This window comes from Theropithecus gelada, chromosome 13 (genome assembly GCF_003255815.1).
Source record: "Theropithecus gelada isolate Dixy chromosome 13, Tgel_1.0, whole genome shotgun sequence".
Taxonomy (NCBI): domain Eukaryota; kingdom Metazoa; phylum Chordata; class Mammalia; order Primates; family Cercopithecidae; genus Theropithecus; species Theropithecus gelada.
Window position 1 is genome coordinate 84,870,664 of NC_037681.1, and position 15,000 is coordinate 84,885,663.

General features: G+C 43.1%; 1 long non-coding RNA gene across 1 annotated transcript in view; it reads left to right on the forward strand.

Moving 5' to 3' along the window:
* The first annotated feature begins 6,373 nt into the window (after nucleotides 1-6,373).
* Nucleotides 6,374-15,000, forward strand: part of LOC112605053 — a 25,545-nt gene continuing 16,918 nt past the window's right edge. The window contains exons 1-2 of the long non-coding RNA XR_003115337.1: nucleotides 6,374-6,458; nucleotides 7,762-7,905. This is a non-coding gene — a long non-coding RNA (uncharacterized LOC112605053). The remainder of the gene's footprint in view (nucleotides 6,459-7,761; nucleotides 7,906-15,000) is intronic.

Consider the following 15,000-nt stretch of genomic DNA (forward strand, 5'->3'; position numbering starts at 1 on the left):
AGAAAAGTCTATTTTGGAAATGCAGGTATTGAAAGCATCCCCCTCAACCTCTTTCTTTTGGTCAGGAAACTTACTCCAAGACACCCTACACACAAGGAATCCAGCCGTTCAGCATTCCCAGCAGAACAACATTATCTGTCATTGTTCTTTGTGCTCAAAGATATTCTGGCAAAGATGTTACTATTCCTGTGTGTGAGTTTGGCAGAAAGCCCTAAGATGTGACCTAATTTCCAAATAGCTTGTCCTTCTGGTTAGCTGTTATTAGTAAAACCTGCTATATGGTTTATGACTCTACCTTATAGATTTCGGGAAAATCATCAGGAAGGCAATGGAGATTTCCCACCTGAATTACCTTGTGTTAACTAGATAATCTTTTTAGAATAGTAGCTTCTGCCCATAATTTAAAGAAATGATGTAGAAACCAATGCATTATCTTTTCTTTCCGGGAGAAGGGCTCTTAAAATCCTGGAAGTGGAAGATCATTAGGTAACGTGTTGTTAGCTCAAGAAGGGCACATTGTGGTATATTTATAGTCATACTGTCCAGGGGGGAGAATGTTTATGTATGGACCTGTCTTATCATCCCTTCTACCCTGAGTGGATCTTGAAAGTTAAATTATAACATTGCATTATGCGTAAAGGAGAAGGATGCTGTACAGAAAAGACATTTACCAAGCTCTTGAGGGACCATTGTGCACTGATCAAATGACAGATGGTGTTCAGTTTTCACAATGTAGGAGTGCTAAAGGATGTGGGGTCACAGAAAAGCCGTGGAAAATCATAGAGTAAAATATGGTGCAAGTTGTTGTCAGTCTGGCATAAGAAGAGGAGGTACCAAGAAAATTATACCAAATACCAAGACAGGAAAGGAAACTGAAATGAAAAATGATAGTACTTCAATTTCTGAAAAACAGGCCTGCCCCTAATTTAGCTATGGGATGTTGGGTAAGTTACCAACGTCTCTGGGCCTTGCTCTACTAGTACAACAGAGAGAGAGATTCTAGATGATTTTCAACTCCCCTCCCTGCTCTGTAACTCTGGTTCACTGTGTGCTAAATGCACTTTGAAATAAACACTTCCTCTTTGTGTGTGTGTTGGGCGGTGGAATCCTCATTTTACAGAAGAGGAAACTAAGGTTCAGAGAGCTTAGGAACCCAGGCCAAGCTTACACAGCTATTAGGAGGCAGAACTAGAATTTGAGCCCAGACAACCTGACACCATAGACAATGCTTTTAAGTTTTATTACATATTACCTTTTTATGTCTAAGACTTTTTTTTTTTTTTTTTTTTGAGAAGGAGTCTCGCTCTGTTGCCCAGGCTGGAGTGCAGTGGCTGGATCTCAGCTCACTGCAAGCTCTGCCTCCCAGGTTCACGCCATTCTCCTGCCTCAGCCTCCCGAGTACCTGGGACTACAGGTGCCCGCCACCTCGCCCTGCTAGTTTTTTGTATTTTTTAGTAGAGACGGGGTTTCACCGTGTTAGCCAGGATGGTCTCGATCTCCTGACCTCGTGATCCACCCGTCTTGGCCTCCCAAAGTGCTGGGATTACAGGCTTGAGCCACCGCGCCTGGCCTATGTCTAAGACTTTTATGGGTAAACAAGGAAGGAATATTTTGTAGCTTTCTTAGAAAATCAATTGTCAGGGGATCTCTTAAAACATTTGTTACATACCTTCTTTTAGAATTCTTGACATTGGGCCGGGTGCGGTGGCTCACACTTGTAATCCCAGCACTTTGGGAGGCTGAGGTGAGTGGATCACTTGAGGTCGGGAGTTCAAGACCAGCCTGGCCAAAATGGTGAAACCCTGTCTCTGCAAAAAATACAAAAATTAGTTGGGCGTGGTGGCAGGCACCTGTAATCCCAGCTACTCAGGAAGCTGAGGCAGGAGAACTGCTTGAACCGGGGAGGCAGAGGTAGCAGTGAGTCGAGATCACACCACTGCACTCCCAACCTGGGTGACAGAGTGAGACTCGGTCTCAAAAAAAAAAAAAAAAAAAAAAAAGAATTCTTGAGGTATTGGAGAGTGGAATTTGATTTAAATAAAGGAAGATGTTGTAACTGACAAAATATTTTAAGGTCCAAGAATTTAAGACGTGAGATGAGAAGCACATACCTTTCTCCTACCTTACTCAGCTCAATTAGTTGCAGGTGCTAATACATTTACTTTTCAGGTTTTTGCCTGCCCAGCTGAGCCCACGATGTTCAAGCCAGGCTGCTGAAAAGTAGCTGCACAAGTGTTGACTAGTGACAACTAGGATTCATGTTCCTGTCTCCTAAACTTGAGATCCTGGGAGTCTAGGGAAACGCTGGGCTGTAAATGGCAGCTTCCCTGCATCCTCATCCAACAGTTTCCCATGCCCACATGATGAAGTTCTGGCAGAGTTTCCTGGTTTGACAGACATTCCTCCTGAAACTGAGTTCTTTATTAAACACCATCCTGCCTGACTGGAGCTATGACACCTCTCAGCCCTGGGAGGCAGTGTGTTAAAGGGCAGTGGGGGAGTGCCAACTTCATCATTTTTGCATATCTGTATCCCACTTGTATATATCGTTATTTACTTATATTTGTCTTTAAACTGACTCACTTTTGAAATTAAATACTTTAATTTTTTAAAGAAAATGTTAAATTTTATAGTTAATAAGTTTTGTATGTAGATCTATGATTCATGTTCATTTTCTAAATGGTGAGAGGGAAGGACTCAGGAGTTTTGTTTTTGCATCCTGATATCCAAGTATTCCTGCACTATTTATTGAAAAGACTATATCTTTTCTTCACTGAATTATCTTTGCACCTTCTTCCCTCTCCTTGGGAGTTAAACTGGAATTTTTGTTCTTCTTAATTGTTAGCTAGGGAGCCAAAATATGAGCTGCCACCTACCTGTCTTCAACCAGGACTCTTTCCAGGAGTATCTGCTGCTGCCCACCCATTAGTTTGGAATCTAAGTTTGCTAATACCTTTGAACATTGTAATTTAGTCTCTTATTGGCTTCTCTTTGGCCACTTCTGTTTACTAATAAAAACCCTCCCTTTTCTTGAGAGTTTACAAGTACTCTGGCACTATTTCTGCCAATTCCTCACGTTCTCTCATTTTCTACCAACCTGCCTGTGATGCTCCAAAAGTTACGACTTACAAAATAAGTTTGAAATTTTATAAGGGGTGGAATAGGGTAGCAAAATGTTTGAATTTTTGTGAAGGAGAAAGCAATATCATTAACTATTGGCATGTCATAAATGAGAGTCACTATTTAAGGGCTCCTGTGACCAATATGTTATTTTCCCCATAAGATTCCTGTTTTGGAGTAGCCATGTACATATTATCACACATATATGTACATATACAGACATAAACACACAAACGTACACAGATACCTGGAAATATTTTGTGCTTAACTACGACTTTTCTTCTAGTTAATTTACAGACATATTTTATAGACATGCTATTGGGGGAAAATTTTAAGTTATAGGATCTCAGAGACACTAAGGGATCATCTGGGTTGGGTAGGTTGTCAACTCTGATAAATTGGTGGGGATGGCTTGGAGCATTGTATTGAGAAGGATTGCTAGACTGAGTTTAGCTCAGCAGGGAAGACAGCTGTCATTGATTAGTAATAGCCTCCCATTGCTGGGGGTGGTGGCATGTATATGGTGTATGACTAACTCTAAGACTAGGCCACTCTTTTCCAATGCCATAATCTCTTCTACACTATTCTTGACAGCTGAATTCTACCCATTGCAGGAATTCTTTCAGTAATTGTGAGCTTACTATTTTTCAGAAATGCTCATTGCAACGTTGAACAGCTCTTCTACATGTTTGAGTCCAAAATCTATCTCACAGCAATGTCTAATCATGTCTCCTAATTCTACCATTTAGAGCCATACAAACCCACTTTATACCTATTCTACGTCATAGCTCTTCAAATATCAGAAGACAGTCATTTTGTAACCTCTTCTAGATAAAAAACACCATTTCTTTCAATTATTTCTCAGATATTGTGGTTCCTGGGTCTTACATCATCCTGGATGTTATTTAATTTTTCTGTGCTCCCTTTTAGGTGTGCTACCCAAAAGGGGGCAGAGAATTTCAGATAGAATCCGACCAAGTAAAATTAATTGGGACTTTTTACTATTGGCTTCCACGTACTAATATTAATAAACTTCAGTCTGCACCTGAAACATGTTACTTTGTTATTTCATATTGAGCTTTTGATAAATTAAAAAATTCTTTCTATATGAACTATTTGATTCAGCTCTTCGCTTTCCTGAGTTTGTATTTGTACCTTTTGAATTGTATCTTAATAAGGATTGCCCTTCCTTGAGTACCTAAGAGTACCTATGTATTTTCTTTAATATCTATGAAGTAGATATTCTATTCTCATTTTGCAGTTGTGACAACTGAGATTCAGAGATGCCCAATCTACTCACACAAATAGTAAGTTGCGGAGCCTGGAATGAAACCCAGTTCCCTCTGGCTCTAAAGTCTATTCTCTTTTGGCTACTGATATGGTTTGGATCTGTGTCTCCACTCAAGTCTCATGTTGAATTGTAATCCCTAATGTTGGACGTGGAGCCTGCTGGGAGGTGGTTGGATCATGGAGGTGGATTTCTCAAGAATGATTTAGCACCATCCCCTTCGTGCTATTCTCCTGCTAGAGTTCTCATTAGGTCTGGGTGTTTAAAAGTGTGTAGCACCTCCCTCTCGCCTTCCTCTTGCTCTGGTTGTGTAAGATACTGGCTCCCCCGTGCCTTCCCCTATGATTGTAAACTTTCCGAGGCCTCCTCAGGAGCAGATGCCACTATGTACAGCTTGTGGAACCATGAGCCAATTAAACCTCTTTTCTGATAAATTACCTAGTCTCAGGTATTTCTTTAGAGCAACACAAGAATAGACTAATATAGCAACCAGATACTCAATTTAGCAATTTTGAATACTGAGTCTATTATAGAAAAAAAAAAAAAAGGTTGGGGGACGTAGGTCATCCTTTTGCCAAGATGTTCATTGTTTTTGGGATTGTGATGAAGTCAAGCATTTTGTTTTTTAAAAATAAATAAAAAGGAAATAAAGGTTGGCTTGACCAGTTCTGATGAACTCTTACTGGTTCTTAGGAGTCACCTTTTTAAAGGTGACTAACTGCTTTTAAAGGCACTAACTGCTTGCTTAACTATCCAATCTAGAACTTTGCTGGGGATTGATGGCAAATGTGTCTGTCTATAATTGCCAGAATCCAAGTTTATGGGGATGTGTGTTTATGTCCTTTGTCTGATCCCTGTCCTATTTCCCATAAGATCCCATGGGCTGCTCGCAGTGGTTCTACCCTCATATCTGCATGTTTGTTCAGTTCTCTGGTATGGAAGTGGAGTTGGGGAGGGGTTTGCCTTCATTTAAGGTAGCTAAATGCTTTCACAATATATTCCTGTTTATTCTTTGGTTTCTTCCCAACGTTATTTCTTCCATTTCCAATTGGTAGGTAAAAAGCAGAGTCTCTCTCTTAATGGAGGGATTAATGGAATAGAGGCACTCAATAAAGTTCCAGTAATTTCTGTTAAGTGGATTCTAAAGTAAACACTTTTATGGCCCCAACAACAACAAAAGACAGTGAATCCACTTACCCAAAAGCCCACCTAGTATTATAAGTCAATGAAATGCATTTGGGAACTATCTACTCTTTCAGATGATCTATGCTGGGAAATCTCTCCACTAATATAAATAATAGTCAAACGTGAGTACTAATAAATATGGTTAATACTTACTAGTGTCTCAACTAGACCTAAGAGTATATGTATTTTAAAAGTGTTTTTTTAAAGTTTCTAGCCCATGACAGACTGACATATCTAAAAATCATAGATTAGGTAAAGAATGTGTGCAAATTAAAATCCATGCACAGAAGCATGTGAGAGAAAGGAGCGTTGTCATCGCAGACATTTAACTGGGTAAGAGTTATGAAGCAAGCGCTTAAAACCCAGCTAAAAGCCTACTCTCTGTTGTTTTCATGCTCCCCAGTGCTAGAAAGAGAGCCTGTCTGCGAAACACCAGTAACTCCACGTTGTCTGTGTGGAAGGACATTGAAAGACTCAATAAATTACAAGGAGGAAGGAGCTAGCTCTCATTGCAAACTTGACCTAGCCTAGATTAGCAACCCGGGATTTGACTTTCCATGTGACCCTTCCCCTTTGTAGTCCTCAAAAGCAAGCCTGGACAAAGCCCGGCTCCCTCCTTCCTTCTAACTCCCTATCAGGAAGCTCCTTTGCCCCTTCAAATCCCTTCAGCGGCTTTGAAATCCCGGGCTCTGAGCCCAAACTGGGCATGAATATTTATCGGGGGCGTGGCCCCGCCAGCGCGCTGGGCTCCAAGCAGCTGCGACTAGCGGAAAACGCGCGCCAGCTGCACGGAGGCAAACAGTTCCCATTTTGTGTGCTCGGCTGACAGCACGTCCAGCCTCAGTCAGCTCAAGACGCCCACATTGTGCGTCTGTGGGAGGGGCTTTACCGAGACGACTGGACTTTTCTGAGGCAGGGCCCAGGAGCTGTAATTCGAGGGGCCTCAGATCTCCCTGCCACCCACCTGCCAGGGCAAGTGAAATTCCACTGAGAAAAAAATCAGGCGTATCTATCCTCTTCCAGGAGTTTGTCCCCCTTTTAAGAAACAAATATCCTGCCGGGCGCGGTGGCTCACGCCTGTAATCCCAGCACTTTGGGAGGCCAAGACGGGCGGATCACGAGCTCAGGAGGTTGAGACCATCCTGGCTAACACGGTGAAACCCCGTCTCTACTAAAAATACAAAAAATTAGCCGGGCGTGGTGGCGGGCGCCTGTAGTCCCAGCTACTTGGGAGGCTGAGGCCGGAGAATGGCGTGAACCCGGGAGGCGGAGCTTTCTGTGAGCCGAGACCGCGCCACTGCACTACAGCCTGGGCGAGACTCCATCGCAAAAAAAAAAAAAAAAAAAAAAAAAAAGAAGCAAGTATCCCTTGTGTTAACCATTGGAGGCTTTTTATCCTCTGGTGGCGCCTCCTCCTTTGCAATTCTCTACAGTGGAGACTGTTTCTTCTCCCTTCTTAGTGATTACAACTGCTACTTACATTTTTTTTTTTCTTTCAAGATCATGAAGCCATGTTGTCTCTATCTTTCCTCTCCTTCACCCTTTACTTAGTAGCACCGATAGCACTTTTAACTTATGTCTGGTTAAAAGCCAGACATCCTGGATTCAGATTCTAGCTTGACCATTTATAAGCGCCATGAATGTGGTGAGTTAGCCTTTTTTGCATCTATTTCTTTATCTGCATAATAGCGATAACAATACCACCTACCTCACGGGTTTTTTCTGAGAATAAATAATTATATACAGTCATGTGACAGTCATGCATTGCTTAACGAGATCTGAGAAATGTGTCATTGGGCGATCATGCGGTTGTGTGAACATCATAGTATGTACTTACACAGACTCAGATGGTGTAGCCTTCTACACACCTAGGATATATGGCATAGCCTATTCCTGCTAGGCTACAAACTCAGAGCACCTTGTTACGGTACTGAATAGTGAAGGCAAATGTAGCACACTGGTAAGTATTTATATATCTAAACATATGTAAACATAGAAAAAGTACATAGTAAAAATGCAGTATTATGCTCTTATGGGACCACAATAGTATATTGACTGAAATATTGTTATACATCACATGACTTTATAAAACAAGTTTGAATAGCGCCTGGCATATAGTAACCATTTAGTATATGCTAGTTATTAATGTTATTATTTTGATTGGATAGGCCTTGTTGAAGATGGCTGAGTGTAAACTAGAATGCAAATCAGCTGGGGCACGTACTACTGGAGGCAGCGCCCCATGAGAAGGGGCCAAGAACCCGCACCCACCAAAATCAAGATGAAAGGCTGAACCGGGAGAGTAAAGGGAGGTGAGCCTGCGGAGGGAGATGGGATGCAGCTGAGAGGGGAGAGCCAGTGGGGAGGTGGTGGGAACCAAGCCATTAGAGGAAGGATCACACAATGTCCAGAGGTAATGAACACAGAACTTTTCAGTTTGTTTTTAGGTCAGAGTCTCAGATCCTTGTCTGCACTCCGTGGATTCTTAAAGCAATTGGAACCTCAGTCTGGTCCTGGAGCAGGAGCTGGTGCTTTACTTGGGGCTCTCAGGTTGAGAAGTTTGAGCTCTAGGATTCTCCACTGACCACCTCTCCCTGTCTTTGCTCTCTTCCCATCTTTAAACTCCCATTGAACTGGCATGCTATTCTCAGCATGACACTCAGGCTCTTGACTCCACCCAGTCCTTCTAGTTACATTGGCCATGGTATCTACGTTCTTGTGTTTCCTAGCACTGTCTACCTACCCTCTCTCCACAATACATATTACACCCCCAACCCAACCCATAATTCCCATTGGTTTTCAGGTATGCCAGTCTTCTGACAGTTTCCTAACCATGTTGTAGTGGGGAAAATGCTACGTGTTCACTACCTCATTTCACCTTCCTAGGCAGATGAGAAGACATCTCCCAGTTTCTTTTTGCAGCTAGGTTGGGACCCTGACCAAATTTTTGACAACAAAAAAGTAAGTGGCAGGATATGGCATTCTGGTTCAGGAAAACTAAGAGGGAGTCTGAGTTCTTCATGCTTATTCTTTTTTGTCCATATGCTAGGATGTGCAAAACTGTAACTCAGTGGGTTGTAAAATGGAAGCAGGCTGGGTCCTGAATTTCTGTTGCAGGAACGCTGACCAATTGGCATAAGATTTTTTTTTTTTTTAATGAGAAAAAAAGCCACTGAGATTATGGGGTTTTATTCGTTACTTCGGCCTATCCTGTTCTATCCTAACAGCACACATACCATGCTTTTTCTTATTTTGGCATCTCTATAGTTACATTATGTCACTTGGAATGCCTCCCTGCATTCCTACCCTGCAGCAAATTGCTACTATCCTTGGTTTCTCCTCTGTGATCTTATAGCACCATGCTCTGGTTTTTGGTATGAGTGATTAGATGGATCTTGGCACCAGTAAGGAAAATGAAAATGAGGAAGAGGTGTACATTTGGCAGAGAAAAAGAACTCTGTATGTGCACAATGTGTTTGAGAATGGGACATCCAGGGATATATGGATTTGAAGCTCAAGAGAGAGACCCAAGCTAGAGATAGGTAGAGGGTTGAAAGTCATGAGCATATGGGAAGAAGTGGAAAAGATCACCCAGGGAAAGTATGTACATTAAGATAAGAGAGTGGAAGATGGAAAGGTGAATCTTAGTGGAACACCATCCTTTAAAGGAAGGCAAAAGAAGCAGAGCCTTTATAAACTTCACAGTGCCCCCTAAGGACATTCAGGATTGAGCATGAAACCTGGGAAAGCAGGACTAGTTTATTAACATTTACAAATGTGAAACCTAATTCTGAGGAAAACAGGGAATAGTGCAATCAAAGCTGTTGAGTAGACCCAAAAATGCCTTTGAAGGTGGAATTGCTCACCTTTGTTACTGAGAAAACTCCCAGGCAAAAGTTTAGTTTTGATCATGTTGAAGGTAAATTAAAAGCCGACCTTGGCTTTTATATTCCTGGCTTTCCTCATCCTGAAGTCTTCTGATTTCTATGAACCTAAAGGAATGAGAAAGTTGCAAGGATTTGTAACTAGCTGTAGGAATTAATTGTGCTCACTAGCCTATATTTTGTTTTGCTTTTTTCTCCATGTGTTTGCTTTTTGGAAGTAATTCTTAAATTGTCTAAATGGTCACCTTTTGTTGTTGTTATTCTTTAAATGGTACCTGGACAGCTATGATGGGTCAAGAGAGAGAATTGCTTTATACTACAAGGCTATCAGAAGATCACTGAGGTTGCAGTGAGCCGATATTGCTCCACTGCACTCTAGCCTGGGCGACAGTGAGACTGTCATGAGGAAGTGAATGTGATAATCCAAGAGAGATGACAATGGATTGGAACACAGTGGCAGCAGTAGAGGTAGTGAGAAGTGGTTGGATGCAGGATATATTTTGAAGAGGAAGCCAACAAGATTTGGATGTGAGAAAAGAAAAAAAAGTAAGAGGAGTCCAGAAAGACTTGAAAGGTTTTGAATAGAGTCACCATCGACTGAAGGAGTGCAGACTGGGAGTGGAGCTGGCTTCAAAGGGAAGAACAAAAGTCCAAGTTTGGACTTGTTAACTTTGATACATGAAGCAGGCAGCTCGATAAAGGTCTGGAGTTCGGACGGGCGTGGTGGCTCACGCTTGTAATCCCAGCATTTTGGGAGGCCGAGGCGGGCGGAACACTTGAGGCCAGGAGTTCGAGACCAGCCTGGCCAACATGGCGAAACCCCGTCTCTACTAAAAATACAAAAATTAGCTGGGCGTGGTGGCAGTCGCCTGTAATTCCAGCTATTTGGGAGGCTGAGGCAAGAGAATCACTTGAACCTGGGAGGCGGAGGTTGCGGTAAGCTGAGATTGTGGCACTGCACTCCAGCCCGGGCGACAGTGTGAGACTCCATCTCAAAAAACAAACAAACAAACAAACAAAAAACAAAGAAGAAGTCTGGAGTTCAGGATAGAAGTCTGAGCTGGAGGTGCACATTTGGCAGCTTCTGGTGATATTTAATGCTATGAAACCGGGTGAGATCACCAAGAGGGTGAATAAGGAAGAGAAGGGGTCTGAGGGCTGAGCTCTGGGGCCCTCCAAGATTATGAGGTCGGAGAGAAAAGGCCGGGCCAGGGAAGGATTCTAAGAAGGAATGCCCAGTGAAAAGGAGGAAAATGAAGAAAGGGTTTGTGCTGGAAGCCAATTAAAGAAACTGTTTCAGAGGAAAGGGAGTCATCACTGTGTCAGATGCTACTAACACACACCTCAGATGTGACCTGAAAAGTGAGAAATGGACTTAGAAAAGTGTAGGTCAGACCAGGCAAGGTGGCTCACACCTGGAATCCCAGCCCTTTGGGAGGCCAAGGTGGGCAGACTGCTTGAGGCCAGGAGTTCAAGTCCAGCCTGGCCAACATGGCAAAACCCCATCTTTACAAAAGCACACAAAAATTAGCTGGACATCTTGGCGTGCGCCTGTAATCCCAGCTCCTTGGGAGGCTGAGGCAAGAGAATTGCTTGACCCTGGGAGGTGGAGGTGGAAGTGAGCTGAGGTTGTACCACTGCACTCCAGCCTGGGCGACAGAGTGAGACTCCATCTCAATAATAATAATAATAATAATAACAACAACAACAATAACAGCAACAATAACTGAGGTTCTTATAACACTAATATTATTCAACATCTACAGTCTCAGAGATTCTAGGTCCAGATCACTGGAGTGTCTCTCATTCAGAAGTACAACTCCCTCTGAAATCAGTTCCTTGTGAAAAAGGGATGGTTTCTCTTTGATATAGAGATATGGACGTTGTCAGCTATTGTAATCTCATATAAAATTCCAATGCACTGTGCTGGTTTAATGTAGTTTTTAGTTGGAAAATGAGAAGCCCCAAATGCATTTTTGGTAACCAGCTCTGTTGCAAATGATGCCAAAGGATGTAGCTTTAAGTAACTTAACTCTTAAAACTTTGGGCATATTCAAGTGCATAGTACATCTGCCCTCAATCTTGGGAGTCTGTCGTAAAATGCAGTCTGCAGGGTATATGATATATCATTCTCCAGTATGTGGTGTATTTGCTGAACATCATGTATCAGAAGCTGAGAGAGAGAGAGAGAGAAAGAGAGCAGACAATTTTTTTTTTTTTTTTTTTTGAGACGGAGTCTCGCTCTGTCGCCCAGGCTGGAGTGCAGTGGCCGGATCTCAGCTCACTGCAAGCTCTGCCTCCCGGGTTTACGCCATTCTCCTGCCTCAGCCTCCCGAGTAGCTGGGACTACAGGCGCCCGCCACCTCGCCCGGCTAGTTTTTTGTATTTTTAGTAGAGACGAGGTTTCACCATGTTAGCCAGGATGGTCTCGATCTCCTGACCTCGTGATCCGCCCGTCTCGGCCTCCCAAAGTGCTGGGATTACAGGCTTGAGCCACCGCGCCCGGCCAAGAGAGCAGACAATTTAAAAAGCCCAGCCTGCTCTGTGTCGAGGGCACTGCTCCAGCGTGAAATCTGCTTGTGAGCTACCAAACAGCATTTTTCTCACACTGAAAAGAACTATCCTTGTAATCTGCAGTTTGAGTGACCTGTTCATGTGTTTATTCATTACTTTAGATTTCCTTTCATCAAGTCATTGGAAACTTTACATGACCTCTGGCTGATGCTCTGCTGTTCCTAGTGGAATCATTGTCATAACTAGCATTTTGTTTGTGGGTTTGTACCTGAGTGCCCATTTTGGACCACTCATCATGTTAGGGGCTTATATCACATCTTTACTTTGCACATCAACTCTATGAGACAATCATTATCATTTTCATTTTAGAGTCGAAGAAACTGAGTCTTGAAGAGGTTAAGTTGCTTCAGGTCATGACTGGTGAGTAATAGAGCTAGACTCAAAGCCGGGACTGCCTGCTTCCGGAGCTCATGCCCTCTCTTTGAAACTTCACCAAAGTGGTGAGAAGAGTCTTCCTTGTGCCGTCTTAGAGTTCTTCCTACACAACTTCTCACTGGAACTTGGAGGCTCCTATTTCTCGAGCCAGCCCATAGGAGAGTTTGATGAGTTCATTTTAAATGTTCTCATTTGTGATTTGAGGGAACTGAAAATTCTCTGAATTTTGACTTCAGATTCCATCTGTCTTAGCGTTCCTGCCTCCTCAGCTCCTGACCTCGTCAGTGGTGGGCCAGTTCGTTGGTGGCTGGTGGTTGCTTGTGCCTCTGGACTCCTGTCTTGATTATGCCTCTAACAAAGAGGGTGACCTGAGGAGGTCACTCAACCAGTTCATGTCTCTCATTCTCCAAATATAATATTAAGAGGGCTTGCCTGGACTAGCTAATTAGGCACTGGACTGCATGTTGGAACTATGAAGCCTATTAATTCAGTCAATTAACATTTATTGAGTGTGTGCATTGTGCAGAACCCTGGGGCAAGTGGAGGAATGGTATTCCTGACCTGTGGATGCACTATTCTATATATTTCCTTTATTTTTGCACCTCTGTATGACTCCACCCAACCCCTAAGAGTACTCTTATCCCCACCTGCATGTTTCTTTTTTTTTTTTGAGACAGAGTTTTGCTCTTGTTGCCCAAGCTGGAGTGCAATGGCGCGATCTCAGCTCACTGCAACCTCCCCCTCCCAGGTTCAAGTGATTCTCCTGCCTCAGCCTCCCAAGTAGCTGGGATTACAGGCATGCAACACCATGCCTGGCTAATTTTGTATTTTTAGTAGAGACAGGGTTTCTCTATGTTTGTCAGGCTGGTCTCGAACTCCCGACCTCAGGTGATCCGCCCACCTCGGCCTCCCAAAGTGCTGGGATTACAGGCGTGAACCACAGCTCCCGGCCACATGTTTCTTTAATTTCTCTGTGTGCCAGGATTCACTCCTGAGTACTTTATTATCCTGGCCCACTCTGCTTTGCTTGCAGTGAAACAGCATGGTTTCCTCTTGGCCTTCAGGAAATCCTGTTATAATTCAACCAGTTTTGAAAATGACCTCTTTCTGCTCTACTAAGCTGGTAATGTTTCACTGGGTTAGAGTAGGCCAAGGTCATGTACAGTTCTATACTATTAGCTTAGAGGAGCATGCTTTTAAATTTTGATTTCAAACATGTAACCTGAATTAACAGTGGGTCTTCCCACAGTGGGACTGTGATAGTGGCAATAGAAAGTTCCTGTGTTTGGGGCTCTCAGCCTGTGCATCCATGAGCCTGAGACAGAGCATTGCTGTGATTCCCAGGTCTGCTCTTCCTTGGTTCTCTGTGCCAACCCATGAAAAAACTGCGTGCTGTGACCAAATTCAGTATTAAGTTTATCCTGTCTACAGCCAGCTCTTCAAAGGTGAAATTTTACCTTATTCCATTGAATCTATTTACTTTCATTTCTATTTTGGGATCTTTTAGTAACAAGGCAGCTTCCCGGGATTCTGTTGTGAGCAGTTCTGGAGTCGATGGATTCAATGAGTATTTTTACGTGTGTGTACATTTGCTTCTATTTGTACGTGTGTGTGTGTGTGTCTGTGACCTACCAGAGGAAAGAGCCTCCGTTTGCCTGGAAGCCTGGGATGTTTAATCTCTACTATTTGGGTTGCATTAATTAAGTGGAGTGGATATTTCAAAGACTTAGCTATCTCAGAGATACAAAGGGAAGGTCTTCGAAGAATCTGTACCATAGTGAAAGACACGTAAATAGTGTGTGCTGAGAAGAATGAGCAGCCCTGTGGGCCAGGAGCGAAACTACTGAAAAGAATTGGTGAAGGATTCATCAGCTTTCTAGGAAAAGGGCAGCATGGGTCTTTATGCTTCACTTTGTCAAGTTTGAGTCATGCCCATTTCATAAAGTATTTGGTGTGTGCTAAGTGTTGTTCAAAATGTGATATCCTTGTTTGATATCACAAAGTGACATGAAATGGCAGATTAAAGGGAAGAAAACTACCATTTTAGAAGAACAACAGCAATTGAACACCTGAATGTACAAAAAAATGAGATTATTATTCATCTCTGGAAACCAAGTTTCATCAGAAATAAGAAAACGGAATACAGTTTGAGACAAGTTCTTGGCTGTTGGGCTTCTTTCAAGATTCCTTGACTATCAGAGCTCTATAGGGGATCCAAATGCAGCCTTAAGGGTTTTGTCTTCTCTCTTAAATTAATTCACCTGATGGCCAGGCCAGTGGCTCAGGCCTGTAATCCCAGCACTTTGGGAGGCCAAGGCAGGTGGATCACCTGAGGTCAGGAGTTTGAGACCAGCCTGGCCAACATGGTGAGACCCTGTCTCTACTAAAAATACAAGTTAGCCGGGCGTGGTGGCGCGCTTGTAATCCCAGCTACTCAGGAGGCTGAGGCAGGAGAATCGCTTGAACCCGGGAGGCGGAGGTTGCAGTGAGCCGAGATTGCGCCACTGCACTCCAGCCTGGGCGACAGACCAAAACCCTGTCTAAAAAAAAAAAAAAAAAAAAAAGAAGGGGGGC